This window comes from Gallinula chloropus (genome assembly GCF_964237585.1).
Source record: "Gallinula chloropus genome assembly, chromosome: 2".
NCBI lineage: Eukaryota > Metazoa > Chordata > Aves > Gruiformes > Rallidae > Gallinula > Gallinula chloropus.
In genome coordinates, this window is record NC_140086.1 from 126,070,649 (window position 1) to 126,078,088 (window position 7,440).

Consider the following 7,440-nt stretch of genomic DNA (forward strand, 5'->3'; position numbering starts at 1 on the left):
AACCTGGACTTTGAATATATTCTGACCATTGTAATAGAGAAATGAATAGTTACAGAAGGTGTTTAAGGTCAGTCTGCTCAATTAAACGTGCGAGTATAAAACAATGTGTGGCACACTTCCAGCCTCCATTCCCTGTCCAACACAGACCTCTCTGTTGAAGCTTTCTCACAACCACCTCAGTTCTGCATGACAACCCTTCCTGAAACATCATGCGTCAAACAGTTGTGTTTTCTAACCTCGTCTCCTAAAGATGAGCCAGGAAAACACTGTGGTTTTCCATTTCCATTCCTCTTTCCAATGGATGAACTCTTCAGTGTCTGAAAGGACATGTCGTGTTTCCAAATCGCACATGAAGAATATCACCTGGAAGGCAAGAAGATCATGTCCATGGTATTTTATTTGTATGCATGGTTACTAAAAAGCATGCTACACAGTAGGCCCTTGAGTGGGACAAAGAATGGGTTGCTCCCTTCTTAGGGGGCAGTCCCTCTCCCTGGGCATTCTAGGACACATCCCCATGCATCCTTTGATGGAAGAGGAAGGACCACTGCATGTCCCAGGCTCTACCCTTCAGGCCTAGAAGCACTGCCTTCTTCCTCACCTCCAGCCTCTAAAATGCTGCTTCATTTAGATAGCTCACAAAAGTGGCTACCTGCAGAAGGCATTGTTGTCCTTGGACTGCTCTTCATGCAGCAGACTCTAGAGCTCCTCAGTCAGTGGGAGACAAACATGTTACAAGCTGTGCCAAATACATCAGCAATTGCTCCAGGAAGGGCCAACCTCCAGTGCCAGCATTGACCAATACTGTATTGTCTTTCCCACCAGTCAATACATGCAAGTACTCAAAGACTTAAGCTCCTAATCAGTCCTGCCCAGGCAGACCCAGTTGCAGAAGGTATGCATGCCTCACACAAAGTCAAGCCATATAGACTCTTCTATTCTTTAATGATTACTTCTACATCTGATTGATGAGGAAGAAAATACCATTGCAAAAATTTGCTCACTATCTGCCAAGAGCTGGAACATGAAACCAAATCTAGGTCTTATTATTTATTTGAAAAATATTAGAAAACGTAGTTGCTTTATCCAGAGTAACAGACCTTTCAGTCACTGTGGTGTAGCTGCTTGTACTTACCCTTTCCTCCCCACCTCATTTTGGCTTGCATTTCTGTTCAAACCATTCCCCATCACATACTTCTTAAATATTATGTGACATGTTATGTTATCCGTATGTGAAGAAACAACTCATACTTTCAATGTGCAGAGCCCCTATTTAACTGCCAAGAAAATAACAAAGAAAGAACAAAAACAAGGCTGGATGGAGGAAAGAGCGTGTGGACAGGTTGTTACTTGCTCTTTAATAAACATCTTGGATTGATTTACACTCCTATGCCAAAAGCAGATGTGCCACCTTCCACTTAAAGACTCAACACGTAGCAGCACTCATGGTTTCATAGCTGCATGTATTATATGCCACAGCTCTTTGTATGTTTTAACAATGGCTTTATTTGCACAGATGTGAAGAAAGTCAGTGCATAAAATGAGACTGATTACATGGTGCACAGGATTGGTGGTTTTATAATCAAGGTACTTCCCCCATTCTTCCCAGGATACAATAAGAAATATGTATATTTAGATTATCACGCGATATAATTTATTTGCAGGTGTTGCAGAAGCTTTGTGTACTTGGCATTGTGTCAAATATTGTTCATTCAATGACATTTTCTAACAGCAAGTTAATAATAAATTAGAACAAGAATCCATGGAACTTGGTTTTGGAGGCTATCTCTTGATGACTGGCAGGGATTTTGGCACTAGCATTGTGATTGAAAAGATGTTTTCTAACCTGTCAGTGAAGGAAATGCAGCTGAAATTCCATTTTCACACAATTTCTGCTCATAAATCACATGATCAATGTAAAATGTTGTTTGGAAGCCATGGACCTCTGCACTGCTTTGTAAAATCAGTTCTGTGGGCATGAAGGTCAGCAGCACTTGATGGGAAGTAGAGGAAACATCACAGGAGTGACAGCTTCTGGATTTACTGCACCACAGCCTCTGGCTAACCCAGAAATGCTAGCTCTCAGGACTCAAAGTGCAGTAATATGTATTTCAAGCCTGAAATCTAGCCTCTAATGCAGCCTTAGACATTTGCCAGCTATCAGGGAGATCATTATTAGCCAACCTAGAAGTGACACATCTCAGGCACGGTGGGCAATACATATGCCATTACAACCTCCTGCCTCTTGTAGTCAACAACTACTAATATCCCCAGCCCCCAGTAACCTAACTCAGGTAACCTGAATCCAGCTCTAACCTGCTTGGAACTACTTGTTGACTATTGTCAACATCCTTCAGTAGAAAATTGTCCATAAAATGTAACCCACCATTAAAGACAGTGGGGCGTATTTTTAGTTGTCTCTAAAATTGCTGTAGCTGCACAGGTAGAAATGGAAATATGGTGGTTTACTCTTTTGGAGTGACTGGCCTGGTCTTTTTGGGTTTAAAAGTGAAACAAATGAGGTAAGTGAAATTGGTAAGTGAAATTAAGAATATCAGAAGAGTTACTTCAGTGATAAACTCAGCCTTATGGGAAGGGGCTCATGAGAAGGAGATCTCCATCATGAGTTCCCCCCTTGTAGAGTTTCATCTTTGGTCAGAAACTTCCTTTAGCTCCACAGAACAGGCCATGAAACCATTTGCAGGCAGAACATCTCTAGAAGTCTGGGCTATGCTGAAGAAAATCACAGCAGAGCCTTTTCCCCCTACCAAGTCTGCTTTTCTGGGTGGGCAGCTCTAACTTCACATCTACTCTATTCCTTTCTGCATATACAGGAGATACATAAACAGCGTATGCTTCACAGAAACTTTAAAGGCAGACAGCATTTAAAAGTCACAGTGTTCATATGGAAAGGCTGTCTCCGAAGGAAGTATTTTTAGTTAAAATAGTGTTTAGTCTAAGTAGAAAGAAAAAGCTTTAAATGATTCTTGCATCTCTGGACACACTAAGTATTGAGTGACACAACTGCTGGCACCTGTTCCAATACAGTAATTATTGATATCACCTAAGCTCAAAATTACCTTCCCCCCACCCCCTAAACAGTTACATATTTATGTATTTTTGGTTTAGTTAGTAGCTGCTCTTCAGATACCTGTTGAATATTAGGGCTTTCATTTCTCAGGGAAGTTGGCAGAGAGTATCATAGTTGTGAAAGCTCTGATGAGAAGACAATATTTAATGAAAACATGAGGAACAAAGGATTTCACTGTTGCTGGGGTGGGTTAAGAGCTGAGTAAAGCCCAAGTTAAGTCGCTGCAGGTGTATGGCTTAATGGGCTGCAGTTGGGGAGCAGGTGAGCATAAACTGAGGGCACAGAGGGCATGTTTTTGGTGTGCTGTTATGGAGGGGTTGGAGTAAGTGTGGGATGGTGTTTCAGGTAAGGTTATAGTAGATTTTTTTTTTTCCTTTGCTTTCAATTTTAATATGAGGAAAATGCAGAGAATTTTGGGAGTGGGTTATGTTAATGTCACAGGTATGTGAATTGGACCTATGGTTCCTCTTCATACCTCCTAAACAAGACTTATATTCTTCAGCTATTTGGGAAGAGGAATGTTGAAAGTACTAACTTTTGCAAGCCTGTTGCCTTTGTTATCTTTTATTCTTTTTAGAATATAGTTTTAAAAGTACTTTACACTCATAAGAATTAACACTGAGGTTATGAGGCAACATAGCAGTGTGTATGTAAAGTTAACTTCCAAGAACAAAGGCCTGGATTCCTTCTTCTCTCCCCCTGCCCCCAGTTGAAGTACAGCTTATAATGAGGTGGATATGCTATAAAATGTGAAACACTGTGTGCTGATGTAGATCTTGAAAATATTTGTTCAGGAATCCAAAACAAACCCTGTGCTGTTCTTCATGTTTGTTTGGCGTTGTTGGTGTTCGCGTAGAGTTGTATTAAGAAATGAAGCTGGGCATTCAGCCTAACATATTCTAAATAAACCAGGTTTAGCCCAAAGAGGCACGTATGCACTGCTACTGATATCTGTGGGAGCTCTGTGTGTGGCTTACATATTTTAGAGTGGGATTGAATTTAAGGAGAAAGAAAGGAAGTATGTGTGTACAAGTTCAATCTGTGTATGTACTATATGTATATATGACAATATAAATACATAAAATAAAATCAACCTGGTCTACTCTCAGGATATACTGATCCATTCCCACCTGGACTATCCTACCATCCTGTTGTATGTGCTCTGTTTGGTTTGTGGCAGGATGACCAAAGAAAGGAGTAAACCAACTGCTGAAGATACTTCCTTTCTTGGCTTTTTTTTTTTTTAAACTGGAAAACTCTTATTCTCATCCCTTTGGCAGTACAGAACTGAATGCTCTGCAGCTGAATAAAGTATACAGTTTAAATTTGTTAACATACTTTAAAAACTTGCTATCTATATACAGTTTCTTTGGTTAACACTGGCACTCAGTAATGGCTGGAACTTATACAATTTAAAGCAAATTCTCTAACAGAAGCAGCCTTACTTGCACATCGTGCCAGTAACTATGAGACCGGGTTTGTTTTGGATCAGCTATTTTTTCCTGCCTTAAAATAGGAGACCCAACAACTTTGATTAACGAAATTTGCCAAGGGACAGGAGACCCCCCTCTATTTAGTCTCTCATAAAAATATCTTCATGTTAGCAAGCCATTAAAAATAATAATAGGGTGGAAGGGTGTGGCAAGACAACAGAGATAGGTATTAATTTACTACCCTACCTATACAAGTCTGTGTTTCTAAAGGAACCACTCTGTTAGCAAGCAAAAGAGTGTCTTTTCCAAATAGCCTTTGAAGGAGGTGGGGCATGCAGCTACACTGGATGCTTGCTACAAGAAAAACCTTGTGTCTGCTGTTTACGCTCATGTCTGCAAGACTTTCTGAATTTCTTTCTTCCTTAACAGAAACTCTTAGGCAGAAAGGAGGATTTTGAAAACTAATTTAGAAGAAGGAGTTGTCACAATGATAGTTTATATCCAAACCTGACTTTTTGGCTGCTTAGGAGTTGGGCAGAGGTGGTGGAAGATACAGGCTGTGGTCACTTTGGACTGTCAAACAAGAGTCAGTAGGAATAGACACGAATGGCTTAATTGATCTGATCACAAGCAAGACAGATAATTAATGGACGAAGCCTCATCTTCCAAAAGATATTCTTGCAAATATCACCCAGTTTGTAAGGTCATTGAGAACAGGATTTCTGGTTGTCAAATGCCAGGAAAACTAGCATCGTTCACCAGATCTGGATGTGCTTTAGCTGCACAAGAGCTCAAACTTAGATAAAAGTGACTGATTATTCCAGTTAATTTTCTCTATGTTTGTGGCTGAAGTAAAAGTTGGTTTCTCTTGTCTCACTTAAAGCTGTGTATGGCACCAGACAATTGAGATTTTGCACTGACTCCTCCTTTCTTTGTGTTAAGTTTTGATTTTTCTTTTTTTCCATTTAGGAAAAACGCTCTCTAGGCATAAATGGGATGTTTGGTTTGTGAAAGTGGTTAGCAGATGTAGTCTGAGAAGTCAGTTGGCTGGTTAATGTTCGCAGAAATAGAAGCAAATGATAGAGCTGTTAAATGGGGAGAAAAGGAAAGTTCAGGAGGGAGGCTTGCTGTTAGTAATTTGAGCAAAGCCTTTGTTCAAGGTTCTTGAGCTTTTCTCAGAAATCACACTCTGTTGTATGGATGCCAAGCAGACAATTTTGGTAGGAAGACTACTGCTTTTAAAGGTGCAGATCTGGAGATAGCATCTTTGTTTGAAAAACCCGGTGATTATCAATTCATATTCTGGTATGAGTGCCAGTAACGTACGCTGTTCCTTTGCTAGCACTAACATTTCTGTTAGCTGAAGCCTCAAAATAAGAAGCTCATGGGAGTTGTTTTGGGTGTGTTTTTTTTTGTTTTTTTTTTTTCCTAGAAGTTGAAAAGTGGTATTGCTGGCTTCTCAGGTTTTTTTCCTGTGTGAAGAAAGTCATTGTGCAGGGGAAGAAATCGTTACTAGAATCATCAGGGGAGATTTCTGATTGGTGTCAAAGATGGTGAGAATTTGACACTGCCACATCTGAGCCCAAACCCACCAGACCATGGTCTGGACAAGAGTCAAGATCAGCATCTGACTCTGAACCTGGTCTCTGGATATCTCCATTAAAATGCTGTATCACTTCTACCTTACAGTAGAGCTGTGTTTCCACACAGCTGTCTGGGTTAGAGAAAGGCTGATCTCAAGTCCTGAAGCATGTGAGAAGCTGTACACCAATAGCTGGGAAAGTGGCTTACAATTTCCAGAAGAATGCTCCAAGCCAGAAAGTAAAGTGAGTGTGCATGTTCAGGGGATGCCGTTAGACTTCTGGAAACCATCACTCAGCAGGTATATGAGCAGAAATAACAAGGCTTTATAGTGGTTTTAATAAAGTGCACGTTATAGCACCTTTCATCTTCAAAGAATGAACCAAATTTACTGTTGGTATAAACCCACTGGGACCAATGAAGTTGATGAGGGGGGTGCAGTTACCCCTTTATTAATCAGGGTCATGATTTCACAGGACTATTATTTTGTACCTTGTCAGTAACTATTACAAAATCTGGGAGGCTTGCAGTACAAATTTAGCAGCAAAAGGCAAACGGAATCTTGTGACTGCAGGCTTAATGGCCATCATTAAGTATAATATATATGCATAGCTGCAGTACACTGCTTTTGCCAGGTTTCTGGAAAGATCAGTTAAGTAACTGACTACAGGAGTGTAAAATTTATACTTCATCTCACTAATGACTACTCTTGTCCCCACTGCATGCAGTGTGAAAGCCCATAGGTCATATTACATAGAAAACTGCACCTCATTCTCTCTCTCTCACATGGTCAAGGAACACACTGGAAGTGATGCCATGGAGGCTGCCACACTTCAGGTTCTGGAAGGTGAAACACTGGGCATCGTAAAGGCACCCAAAAAGAAGGAATGTGTTTATGCCTGTTAGCAAAGCAAAGGCCTTTGGAAACAAGGATACAAGCAAACTGGCCTGTATGTTTCAGCAGGGTATGGAGAACATTTCTTCCATGTTGCCTCAGTCGTTTTATGGTGTGGAAAGGGCACAGAGCCAGTAAGTGAGCGTAGCTCTGTTTGTTCTCCCCTTGGCCCTGCATACTGGGAGTGCTAATGCATTTTGCTTGGCTCCTGCAAAGATTTCAAGGATCCCCTTCTTTATCTGAGCAAGCTTTGGCAAAATCTGTCTGTGTTTTGCTTTCTTCGTGGGAGCTTTACACAAACCTCTGTTCAGATTGCTAATGACTGGTGAACTGATGTGCTGGAATTTCTCAGATGTGACTAATCTGTGTTACACCTCTGTTCTGTTTGCTGGGGGCAGGGTGGGGGAAAAAAAAGGAATAAATTTATATTGTCTGTTTAT